This window comes from Solea senegalensis, linkage group LG2 (genome assembly GCF_019176455.1).
Source record: "Solea senegalensis isolate Sse05_10M linkage group LG2, IFAPA_SoseM_1, whole genome shotgun sequence".
In the NCBI taxonomy this organism is placed as follows: Eukaryota; Metazoa; Chordata; class Actinopteri; order Pleuronectiformes; family Soleidae; genus Solea; species Solea senegalensis.
In genome coordinates, this window is record NC_058022.1 from 21495504 (window position 1) to 21508455 (window position 12952).

At 40.3% G+C, this 12952-nt stretch overlaps 1 protein-coding gene across 1 annotated transcript in view; it reads right to left on the minus strand.

Moving 5' to 3' along the window:
• Positions 1–12952, minus strand: part of LOC122785266 (inactive dipeptidyl peptidase 10-like) — a 280721-nt gene that overhangs the window by 219961 nt on the left and 47808 nt on the right. The window lies entirely within an intron of this gene.

The window sequence follows — 12952 nt, forward strand, 5'->3', positions numbered from 1 at the left end:
CCATGTTTCAGTGTAAATCAATGGTCTGTAACACTTGACAGAAGAGGAAGGTGATAGAATAAGAAACTACAACCTTCCGTTATTTTGACCCCCCACAATCCATTCTCTCTAAAGGTCAGCGCCGTAAATGTAACTAATTAATTGCAGGGAATTAATTTGCCTATAATGGAGCAAATACACCAGTTAGCACCAATCCATCAGAATGAACTGATTCTGCCAAATTCACTATGGAATTGTAGTGTTTGTTTTCGTAACTGAATGTCACATATGTCTTTGAATGCAATGGGAAAAAATGCCACAAACTCAATCTGAAGAGACACTCATGGGTGTTTGAGTTAGGACTCTTTACAAAATAACATGTTTCATTATGTGGCCAAAGAAAGGAAACACAGTACTGCAGAAAGTGACACACAGACATTGCTAAGTACATGGAAATAATCAAAGAATGTAAGGTGAAAGGAACTACCAGTCATCAGAGCAATTAACAGTGTGTTTAACAGCCTTGTGAGAAATATTCTGGGGACAATTCCGCTGGGAATGTGCCAAGTAAGCCTTTCCTAATTACCACAGCTGTAAAACAGGACATCTAATCTCTACTGGAGGATTGCAAAGCCACAACTATCGACCCTCATAAAAATTCTCAGTATGTGGCTTATGACCCAAAAGTACTGTAGAAATAAAAAAGTGTGCTCTAACTTTAATTACTTAAAGAGTGCAGCAACATCAGAGCGTTAACCCCAGTTACAAGAACCCATTTCAAGGAGAAGTTCTTTGAGAAATGAAACTGCATACAAAGTTAATGGAAATACAGTATGTGTGGGCGCCAATGAATGCACATTCACCCATTGTCTGCACATTTTGTTCAGTAGTTGTTTAATTAACTACACAAATGGTCAAAATTCTAGCAAATGAAAACATTTATAAGACCATCTGATGAAAAGCAATTTACTGTATCCACCTTGGGTGTCAATGCATATTTGAAATATTTAATGCGTTCACAGTCCCTTATGGTCTAATTGTCTATATTGTCATTGATCCTTTTGCTTTGTCGCTGCTGCAGCTCAGAGCAGATACACTTTCATTTCCAATCTTCACCTATTGCTGACATGTGAAAATCAGTCAAATAGGTTAGACCAGGGGTCTCAAACTCAAATGACCTGTGGGCCACTGACTGTCTTGCCTGGTCAGTCGGGGGCCAGTCAAGTAAAAAAAACTTTTTTTGTGAAAAGCACCAGTTGCGGTGGACGTTATGAGCTCAAAATAACATATCTTTATGCCATATTAATTCCTTTTTTGATATGTACTCTTGCCTCATGTGAGCTTTTCTGTATTTTATCCATTATTATGTACAGCATTTTGGTCCACTGTGTTTGTTTTGTGCTTTACAATTAAAGTTGGATTGGATTGGATAATTTCAAAATATAAGTGCTTGTTTTAATATGCAACAATAAAAAAACATATTTATGATGCAAATATAATCTATTAATTTAAAAATAAAAACATATAGAAATGACTTGTTACAACTTGATATTAATTGGAGGGCCACATGAAATCGATTGGAAGGCCACATGTGGCCCCCAGGCTGCCAGTTTGAGACCCCTGGGTTAAATCAGAAAACACAAGAAAGCTAAATGACCATTCAAATACAGACTTTAAAAGAGAAGATAGTATTCCCAACACATATAAACTGTAGACATACCTGCATGGCACAGATGTCCGCAGCAAACTTTGCTCCAAGGTCCTCTCTGCATCCAAACCTTGTTTATGTTTATGAATAAAGCATACAACAGTGTACTTGTGTTCTTGTGATTCATGCTCTCTGTGGGAATCACTGTACACTTCACTATGGCAGCTTTGGTTGCAGTTACTAATTAGCAAACTTGCTTGAATGCTTAAACCCCAAGGGTTTAAGCATTGTCAGCAGAACTGAGACTCAATGTGCTTCAGTGTTGAAATGCAGATAGGAATGCGTGACCTCCAAGAATGTCACTTGTCATCATCACAAGGACATTTAGATTTAGCAAATCTTCTCTCTTCTAAATGTAAGTGCCGTAAGTCTTGAAGGTAAAACATACCAAGCAATACAATAGAAGGTTGTTGTATTCAAATTAATATTGCATGTTGCACTGGGTTCTTAGGCCTGAGTCATACTTTTGGCGGTCCGCAAAGAGCTGCTTTGTATTTTGACATGACTGTACATAGCCATTATATCTTTCATACTAAAATGAGCGTCCAAGTCAGTCTAGTGTTCCAGGATTCTGTCTGAATTTGTTTGTATTTTATTATTTGTGTACTGATTTGTGCATGACCAGGTAGTGTCAGACCTCCTTGCATAATCTCATGCAAGTGTCCATGGTTGCTGTTGCTTGTCTTCTTTGGCCAAAACAAGAGTGCACTACTAACTGGACAGGAAAGTGTTACAGGGAGCATGTGCAGTGGCCGCATATGGTCCATGTGGACTCAAACTGGATGTATGATCACAGTATTATTTCAACAATTTCTCAGTTTTGTGATTAGTAAAGTTGATCTATCCATGATCAAACAGATAGGGGTTAAATCTCCAGTGTAAGTATTCAAAGCCCACATAGACCGGAAGCTCGAATTAACGTTGCGTTTGTGTGTGTATCTGTGTCATTAGGAAACCCTAAAGTTTCAGAACAACAGTTAAGCCACTGCTGAGAAAATAGTGTTGTATTGTTTTCCTGGGCTCTGCGAAGCGGATCGGCACTTCCGCAATTTTATGTCGTCATCAGAAATCCTCACCACTCCCCTCACCACCGTAGCGCCTCCTAGTGCGGGCACTAGTCCGGGCACATCCGGTTGCGTACATTCAACCGCAGAAGAAGAAGAACTACTCTTGTTGTAGCTGCTGAGATGCAGAGCATCCACCGTGCCAGAGGGGGAGCTGTATATCTGAGAGCTGGCCTAACTATTACGTCACTTCCAGCTACCTGGCCAATCACAGGACAGTGGGAAAGCTCTCGTTGGCTGGCCAATCACAACACTGTCCACATTCTGGGGGTGTGGTTTTGGTCTGAAACAGCGTGGCTGACGAGAGCGTCAGTGAGGAGATATTTTGATCGGCTCATTTGCAGGTTTTTAATCATGAAAACAAGTTAATATATGTAAGTAGACCTCCATAACTTTAACCTTTAAATCTCCAGTGAATAACATTTAGGAGGTTTTATTGGCAGACTACATTAGTATGTTTGTATAAGTAAATAACTACTTTAGAATAGACATAGTTACATTTTTGTACCCTCAAAATAAGTCTTTCATATGGACTTTAGGCAAGGCGCATAAGCCACCATCTTGAGCAGACAACAGTCTAAACAATCATGCATTTTGCATTTGGAAGCAGAACCTTACTTCACACGACGATAAACATTTTTGCACTCATAAACCTGATGCATAAACTAGTGAAGAAAAACGTCAGAGAGAGAGTTTAAGAGTAGAGAGAGCTATGGAAGTCTGTTTGCGTCGTTTGGAATCTGCAGTCTCATTATTAGATGTCACAAATTCACACACACTGGACCACTTAAAAACACAAAACAGCTAAATACACAGTAAAACGGTCACCATGCAGAGTTAAGTTTGATGCTACTTCTCCTTTGATGTGATTGAATCTGGCTCCTCCTCCTACCCTGTAGTGATGTCATGATTGTTGAGCTTGATAAATCCTGGTAAAATCCTTGTCATCTTAAATTATGCCTGAAAAACCTAGTCATTCAGTATAGTCAGCTGACCTCATTCTTAGGCACAGTAAGTTGCTGAACCTAAACCTGACTGAAGCATCCCCAGATCATACCACTGCCCACACAGGCTTGTACAGTATGTTACTTTTTTGGCCAGACAGCGTATATTACTGCTAATTAATGCTAAGCAGACACACAAAGGCTGAAAATATTGCTTGTAGGACAGAGCGCTGTATAGCATGTGTTCAATGCAACACTGCCCCCCTGTGTCTATACAAGACACACCAACAAATTCCTGTGAGTCTTATTCCTTGCAATGTCTTGCTAAGTAAGACTGTCACCCAATCTCTCCCTTGTTCAGTTTCTCTCTCCATCTGTCAGTCAACCATGTCTCATTCCCTTATTCAGTCACTGCCTCGCCTTCTCAGTCTGTCAGTCTCCTGCTCATTCACTCACTCCATCCCTCTTGCCTGATTTGCAAACCACGGTTCCCCCCATTCACTCACCTACACTTTCCCCCTATCCATCACAGTCTGCATTAATTTGCTGGGGGGGTTGGCGTTAAACAACCTGCTGTTGGTGACTATTTTTCTCTACCAAGTAAACTTTTTACTCTCTGAAATTCCCACCTTTTTTTTATGTTATAGGATTGTGCCTTGTGTCCCTTTACTCACTGAGTTGCTTTTATTCTCTTAAGCCTTAAGCAATTCATTTACTTTCTACATCTTCTCACTTCTCCCTCTCTGCTTTATGCCCTCCTTAAACTCCTTTGGCTCAATTTCTGCCTTCTGTGTCTTGGTGTTTGTTGAACAGGACTTATGTACTGCATGTCTGAGAAATAGCAAAGAGAAAGACATACATCCAGGATCCTAAAAAAAGTAAATCTGATTTGAGAGAGATTGACACTTGTGCACCTCCTCTGGGTTCTGTGTACAGCCTTAAAGCTAAATCTGTCCCATCACCAGAAGGCTTTGACCAAGAGAGCAGATGTTCCGTCTGACTTTCTATTACATTTATCTCTACATCTATAGGTGCATTACTACAGGATCAGCAAAAACTGCCTGTGCTGCAAAGAAACCTATAAAAGTACATTTCTAGAGAGTTTCAGAAATGGAGAGGCTACCTCGGGTCACGAATGTGTCTATCCATGCTATTTATCTTGTGATCTTGCCTACTGCACCTTTTGTATTTTAAAGGCTCACTGGCCTTACAAAATTCCATATAGAAAACCATTGTTCATATCTCACAGGGAGCTATAATCCAGCATTTATAGCTCACATGGACATATGGGGCTGCTAAATTACTGCTGCCTCAACTCGTAAATGTGGTGAATCTAAATTAAAAATTTCAAACGCAAAGGTCACAAAATAGCACATACGAAAAGACAGACAGCACTGGATTAGGATCTGGTGAACATTTTATTAGACTTGTGTAAGGCAAGTCACTTTTCCCCTTTGTCCCCTTTTCCCTGTGAGCAGCCATATTAAACCAAAGTTAGTGTTTATGTTGCTTCAAAACTGTCCGATTATATCCAAAGATGGTGGCTGTACAATAAATGTGGCCCCAGCTTGACAGTGAACTAGATGCTAATTATATTACACTTTAATGCCCATTTTGGTAAGCATACGTTTTAACTATTTTTTGATAGATTTCAGTGGTGATTCTGTATTGCACATTTGAAAGTACAGCAGTGTCCACATTCTTTGTGACAAGTCTGGTCTTGTTTGCCTGAAGTAACCCAGGTAAGTTGGCAAGAGGGAGTAAGTGTACATTCAGTGCCAGTGGACGTGTGTTTTTGTAGTGCAGCAGCATGGATGGTGTACTGTAGGAGAAGTTCTATGTTTTCCAGCATGGCCCTGTAGAGAACAGTATCAGTCTACTGGCCAGTCCACCACTGCTCAGAGGCATAAGATCCCTGACAGGGAATCTTTAATGACTCTGCTAATGCCCTGATTTTTCATCTAGTCCTAACAGCAGGTCAGGGAATATCCACTTATCCAGTGAAATATCTCATTTGGATGGATTGACACAGGACCTTGTAGCATTTACACCCCCTGCTCAACATGAATTGTATCACTTTTGTAATCTCTTGACTCTCCTCTGGTGCAATCACAAGGTCATGATTCCAATTTGTCCAATGCCTGGGTCTATGAGCAAATAACTGACATTTCCACTAGCCACTGCTTTACATTATACTCAGATGCTAATTATATAAATATATGGATGACTGATGTACCCTGTCTTAAGATGCATCTGTCTTCACCTCTCCAATTCCCTTTGTATTAAATGAAAACACAGGATTTATTTTCAACCATGATCATCTTCTCTACCTTTAATGCTGTTGTTGTCATTTGTAGTTCCAAGAAAAATAAATTGAATTCAAAAACATTAATAATCATAATCTTGTTTTTTTTTTATTAATTGTCCGATATCAACATTCTGGTCATAGGTTTGAGATTCCTGATTCCACTATCTCTCTCACTCCACTTTCCCGTATTCTTCCCTTGCCTCCTCATACCCTCCAAATCTCTCCCTCCCTCTCACTTTCTTCCACTCTTGATCTTGATCTCTCGTCACCGTCCTTCCCTAATCTCTTCCAGTGTTCATCCCCGAGCACTTATGCAGAGGGAGAGCTGTGCCATAAACCTTGGCATTCAAACCCAGCAAAGCTCATGAATTTTAATGGACCACACAAGGGTATGGGCAGACAGGTGGGCAGTTGAGCTGTGCTCAGAATCTCTGCATTTCTTTCCTCCTGCTCTCAGCGAGCAGATAATAAAACCTCTCTGACGTCACAGCTCCAAGGTTGCTCTCTCACCACTCAGGCCATTAGTGCTGGAGGAATCAAGTTTTTATCATGCCTCTTTGGGCTTATCTCAGCAACCAAGCCTGCAGGCCAAGGTCAGTTTCATGCCTGGGCAGAGGTGGTCATGCTGTGTTGGGTGTGGAGGCAGGCTGGGGTTCACACTGTTGTCGTCAACCTGGCTGGCCTTTTTCTGGAGGAGGGTCAATAGTACAAATACAAATCATAAATTGGTGCAGCATGAAGTTAATATTGAGGTAATGAAAATGAGGTGGCATTTTCTGTGTTTACATGAGTTGCAGACTGTTGGAACAGCGGGGTCGCACTTTCCCTGTGTGTGTGTGTGTGTGTGTGTGTTTCTCTCTGCATGTGGGTGTGTGTGAAGGGTTGTGCATAATTGCAGGTGTTCATGCATGATTGAATGACATGTGTGACTGTCGTGGATACTTGGAGCTGAGTGCCCTGCACAGGCCCATCACTCGGTCAAAGAGTCAATTCCTCTCCTTCTCTCCATTAATGGTTTTCTCTGCTTCTTTTCCACCGGCTTTGCCACGATGAGCGTCTAACATAACATAATTGCTGCCTTAATCTTATAGCTGGTACCCGGGTAGGGTGTGTGTGTGTGTGTGTGAGTGTAGTGCTGTGAAGCAATTTGTGTTTCTCATGAGACCCAATACTCCTGATTCTGAGGCTCGTTTTCTGCAGACAGTAAGGGGATAGAGACAGCCCCCAAACTCCCATCAACAAGCCATTTAACCATCATTATGACTCCAAAGCTGTTCATTTAGGGTAAAAGTCTTCCATAGTTCTGGTTTAATAAAAATTCAAAATGGTTTGTTTAATGTACTTCTGGTAGTTTGAGTTGTGAAGAGGGAGTATACTCATTCACATTGCAATCAGGTTTTCCCCAAGGCATGGTAATAAGAGACAAAATCAAGGAGCGGGATGCTAGATTGGACCAACATTCTATAAGGGAGGCCCTGTAAACAGACATTCTGCAACTGATGCTCAAATAATTTTTCCCTTCAATGTAACACCCCAACTGCAACAGACCGATTGCTACTTGAATTGTGCATGTTAAAATGTTGCACCAGAGAAGGTACACACTTAGTGTTTAGAATGCCAAAATAAAGATCTGAAACAGTCTGATTGCTAATCTAATCTGACCTGGTATGAACATCCTTCCTCAGTAATCCAATCAGATCGCCATAAGTATATGGAACACTCCCAATACGTCCTGAATCTGACTTCAGATCCAGTCACAAAAAACATGTTCAGAGTTTGAGGATATGTGACCACATTCCCAAGCATCAGGATGGATTAGAGCCCTCCATTTTTATACAAATCAAAATAAGGGCACTGATATATCATTGATTTTTTTTCTAATTATTAAAATCATATTACATGTTACAGCAGCGTGAGTATAAGCACAATTCATTCTGCTCCTCCAGACTAATTTCGCTCCCTCGCTCTGTCACTTGCACACAAGTGCATTGATACAAACAGTCACTTATTAAAAAACATAATGTTTTTCTTTTAAACAGCCATGACATCAGTGTGTACTTGGAGTAGGGGAAGGGGATATGATTATATGATAAGATACAGGATATAAGATATATAACATATTACGTCACACTCAGGATGCATTTTAATGCTGAGTGTTAAGAGTTGGGGTCTAGCTCTAAAAGCTAGACCCCAGAAATTGCTTCTTCTGTTGCTGCCCTGCCCCTGAGTTCTGAAATAGTTTCCTTTCCATCTTTGAGTCCTTTTACACTGACATTTTTAGATCTATTTTAAAAGTTTTGCCAAAATAAATGATGGGCTACAGCAGCAGACCACAGAGTGAATGCCGATTGAATCGACTGTCCATTCATGAATAATAGAAGTTAGGCAGGCATAACCTATGGGGATAACAAATGTTCAGTCAGCATGCAACCTGATATGACCAAACCTTGTAACAATACTCATGTAGTGGCATTTAACAACAGTTTCCTTAAGTATTTCACTTGGTCGAGCTCATATAATCTCCAGTAAATCCACACTAATAAATTCCCTGTTATAGCAAACCTTTCATGTCAAGCTTTAACTCCACAGTAATCGCTCTATATTGGCAAAAGCACAGGAGCCTTTTAGCAGGACCACAGGCCCCATTCTGTCATCGCCTGCTCATGAATTAGATTTCCCCCGGCCACTGACGGCAAAGAAGATGAAGGGCAATCAGGTTAGGGAGCAGGAAGATTAAATGAAGAGAGTGCTGCTTTCAAAAGGTTCTTCTCATTTTTTAGTCTAACTGCTGCTTTAGTGCACTGGAGACTTAAATGCTGTAAGACAGAGGAAGGCCTTTTTTGTCACCTATTATCATATGGGACACTGTTTTAGAACTTAGTGTTGGCATACACTGTATAATAAATATATTTTTCTGTGCAGCTACTGTTTGCTTTTTTCATTGAGCCCAAATGTTACTAATGAAAAGTGTGAATTTGTTCTGGGTTTAGAATGATTTTCCATCCATCCATTATCCACCACTTTATTCTCCACGGGAGGGTCATGGGGGGGTGCTGTGCCAATCTCCACTGACATAGGGTGAAAGGCGGCCAAACAAGACAAACAAGGGCCACACACATATAAACAAACAACCATTCAACCAAAAATAAACTCAAATAAATATGCAAATATGTTTTCCACATCTTCCACTACCATAAAGATTTTAGCTCTGCTCAGATCATTTGCTCTTTTTATGATGACCAAGCTGCTGAACAAGCAGTAACATATGTATTTGTGTGTTGCATTTTTGGCCACTTGATGAATATAAGACCGGTTTTAACATCCTCTGGTCTGATCACAGAAATGAAGGGGAGTTTGAGGACACACTTGCAATGTGAATGCAATTATGTTCTTATCTGTCCCACCACAACATTACCACTGATCGCCAAATAATATCTTTTTACTAATGGTTCAAACTTTTTTGTTTCAAAAAAACAAGTGGAAACTCAGATCTGATCACATTTTCAAGCACAATCTGGTCATGATCTGATCTCTGAGGAAGGATGTTAATAGCAGTTCTGAATGGAACCTACGACTTTTGTTTTGGTCTTTTCCAATGCCTGGTGGAAATATGCATGGTCACTGTGACCTTTATTGCATCAGAAAATAAAATAATGCCTTGAGACAATCATTGCAGACTTGGCACCAATTTTCACTTTGACTCACACATTCACACAAACATGTTTTTGGCATCTTGAAAACATTTTAAGACAATTTACAATTATTATTATTTTTTTTTCAATGCAATGCACAATAACTTAATTTGATGAATTTGCCAGAGAGATTCATAGACTAATACCATTTAATTATTTTAGGATGCAATCATAAGCTTATATGACTGATTACTACAAATTACCTGCTGGTCTGTTCAGATTCTTAACAGGGTATGTATTGTAACATTAATTGGTATTGTAGGATAAGTGCATTCTTATTTGGATGAATATAAGCTTCCATAGTTCAGTTTTTTACTTCCGCTGTCACGAGTGGGTGTGGACGGTGCTGTGTTCCTTTTTTTATATAAAGCTATTAACGGACTCTACGTCTCAAGTATTCCTTCTGCATTGGGCAGAAGTTACGATAGTATGATAAGAACCCAAAGGTCCATTTATTCATTCTGGCCAAAGGCACTATCTCCTATCTCAAGAAAAAACAGATATGATCCCTAAAAGCTGCATCTAATAAAGACAAGTGTGCTACGGTCAATTTATAGTCACTACATCTAAGAAACACATTATAAAAAGTTGGTGCAGATATCTTAAAGCAATTATGCTTACCTCTCATAACTTTAAAAATAACAGGTAATAATTTCTGGTGTAAAGAATTCTTCTACAACCACAAACAATACTCATTCTTCAATAGTTACTGCAATACAAGCTGAGAAGTTCATTCATTTCTACTTGTTACACAGCCATTGTCTGCTGGGAATCAAGTAGCAACCCACCATTACGTCACCTGTTGGTTTGTAAACTCCTGTTTTGAAACTTCTAGTACAGTATTCTGTTCAGCCCCATGTTGTTTTTTTGAAAAGAGAAGTTACCATATTTGGAGAAGAGTGGATGGAGCCTGAGCTCAACTACTGCACATCCACTGACACCTGCAACCATAGCTTCTTTATATATGTATGTATATCTATATATATATATATATATATATATCTTTGCCATTGTGATACAGTATATGTCATCAACATATTGATATGTATATTGCATAAACTGGTGTTTTTAATAATTATAGACCTGTATCCAACTTGCCATTTCAAGCAACATTGTAGAGAAAATTTAATCAATAATAATGTTGGTGAGAAATGTCAATCTATTTTTAGGACAAACCACACTACAGTGACAGCCTTATTATAGCCTCTCTGGCACTGTTTTTAAATTGTTCATTTCCTAGTTCACAGACAGAAGATTTCTGTTAAGTATGGATACATGCGCCTCAGAGATTCATGAGATCAAAGGTGATCAAATGGTCAAGTATACCAGGGTCTGCGATATGTGACACACAATGCAGCATGTGCCCGAAACTATAGCTCAGGCTTTAATGCTCTTGCGCCTTCTTATCTCACAGACTTGCTTTTACCCTATGAACCCTCGTGGACTTGGAGGTCTTCTGGCACTGGTCTTTTGACTATTATTTGTGTTAAAAATAGAAATCATGGTGAGTTTGTTGACATATTTAAAAGCGGTCTCAAGCACTAGAGTCTTGAAGCGGATCCGAGCAGCTATAGGAAGCTAGTGAAGGGAGTGGAGTAGCGGGAGAGAACTTTGGTAAGTTGAAGATCAGATGAGCTGCTGTAATCTGAATGAGCTGCAGAGGTCGAATGGCACACGCAGGGAGACTGGCCAGGAGGGAGTTGCAGTAGTGCAAGCGTGAGATGACAAGACCCTGGACCAGAACCTGTGCCGCCTTCTGGGTTTGAAGAGGCCATATCCTTCTGATGTTGTGCAACATGTATCTGCAAGATTGAGCCGTTGCAGCAATGTTGGCAGTGAGGGAAAAATGGTCATCAAGTGTCACACCCAGGTTTCTTGCAGTATGAGAGGGGGCTACCACAGAGTTGTCGAGGGTGATGGTCAGATCTGTGGTGGGAGAGCCCTTTCCTGGGAGAAAAATAAACTCAGTCTTGTCAAGATTGAGTTTCAAGTGATGGTCAGACATCCATTGAGAGATGTCGGTCAGACAAGCAGACATCTATTGTGCTACATGTGTTTCGGAGCTGGGAAAAGAGAGAATGAGTTGGGTGTCGTCAGCATAGCTGTGATAGGAAAAACCATGAGAGAGAATAACAGAACCAAGAGAGTTGGTGTACAGAGAGAAGAGGAGAGGGCCCAAGACAGAACCCTGAGGGACCCCAGTAAGAGGTAAGTAAGTAGTAAGAGGACAAGATTTCTGACACAGATCCTCTCCAGGTTACTCTGTATGTTCAGTTTTGAAGATAGGATGAGAGGAGGGCAAGTGCAGAGCCTGAGACACCTAGTTCCTGAAGAGAGGAAGTAAGGATCTGGTGGTTAACTGTGTCAAATGCTGCAGAAAGGTCCAAGAGGATGAGCACAGAGGAGGGAGGCAGCCCTGGCAGTGTGGAGTTGCTCAGTGACAGAAGGTTGTCAAGAAGGTTGTTCTGGTGAAGGTAGGAAGAGAGTTGATTTTTTTTTTTTTTTCGAGGAGGGGGTTACTCTGGTCTCTTTAAGAGAGTCAGAGAAGCAACCACACTCTTACCTCACTTGGTAAATTCACATGTTTTATTATGACTTTGGTGAAATCTTTCAGTCGGATTTACCAGACTTACCAGAGTTAGACTAGCAGCTCTCTAGCCAAACAGACCAGTCTTACAGCAATATATACTGGTGAACATACGCTTAAGAAATTGTAGACTTAAAATGGATTATATTGTTTTAGGTAGCCATTTGTTTAGTGGGTAAAATCTCTTTTGTCCTTATCTACCTGCTAGCAGAAATGTTTTCACTGAGTGAGTGCTTGCTGGTCTCATGCACCTTCCAGGCACTATAGGGACAACACAGGACAGTCAGATAGGACCCTGACATAAATGATTGTTTGTCTCTACATGTTGGCCCTGCAATGGATTGGCGACCTGGCCTGGGTGTCCCCTGTCTTTGACCCTATATCAGTTGGGATTGGGTCCAGCTCCCCTGCTACCCTCATGTGGAGGATAAAGTGGTAGACAATGAATGAATTAATTAATTAATGGAAAAACACAAAATAAGAAAATAAATATTGAATTCAAGTTTTGTATGGTCGAGGGAGGTGGAAAACTTGGCTTTTCAATAAACGATAGATGTGAATAACTGCAATGAAAACACATTTAGTGAATCAAAGAGGACATTAAGTGTTAATCAGCATTGTGTGGACTAATTTGCTGAGTTAACGTTTGCTAATGTACTATTTGTAAATT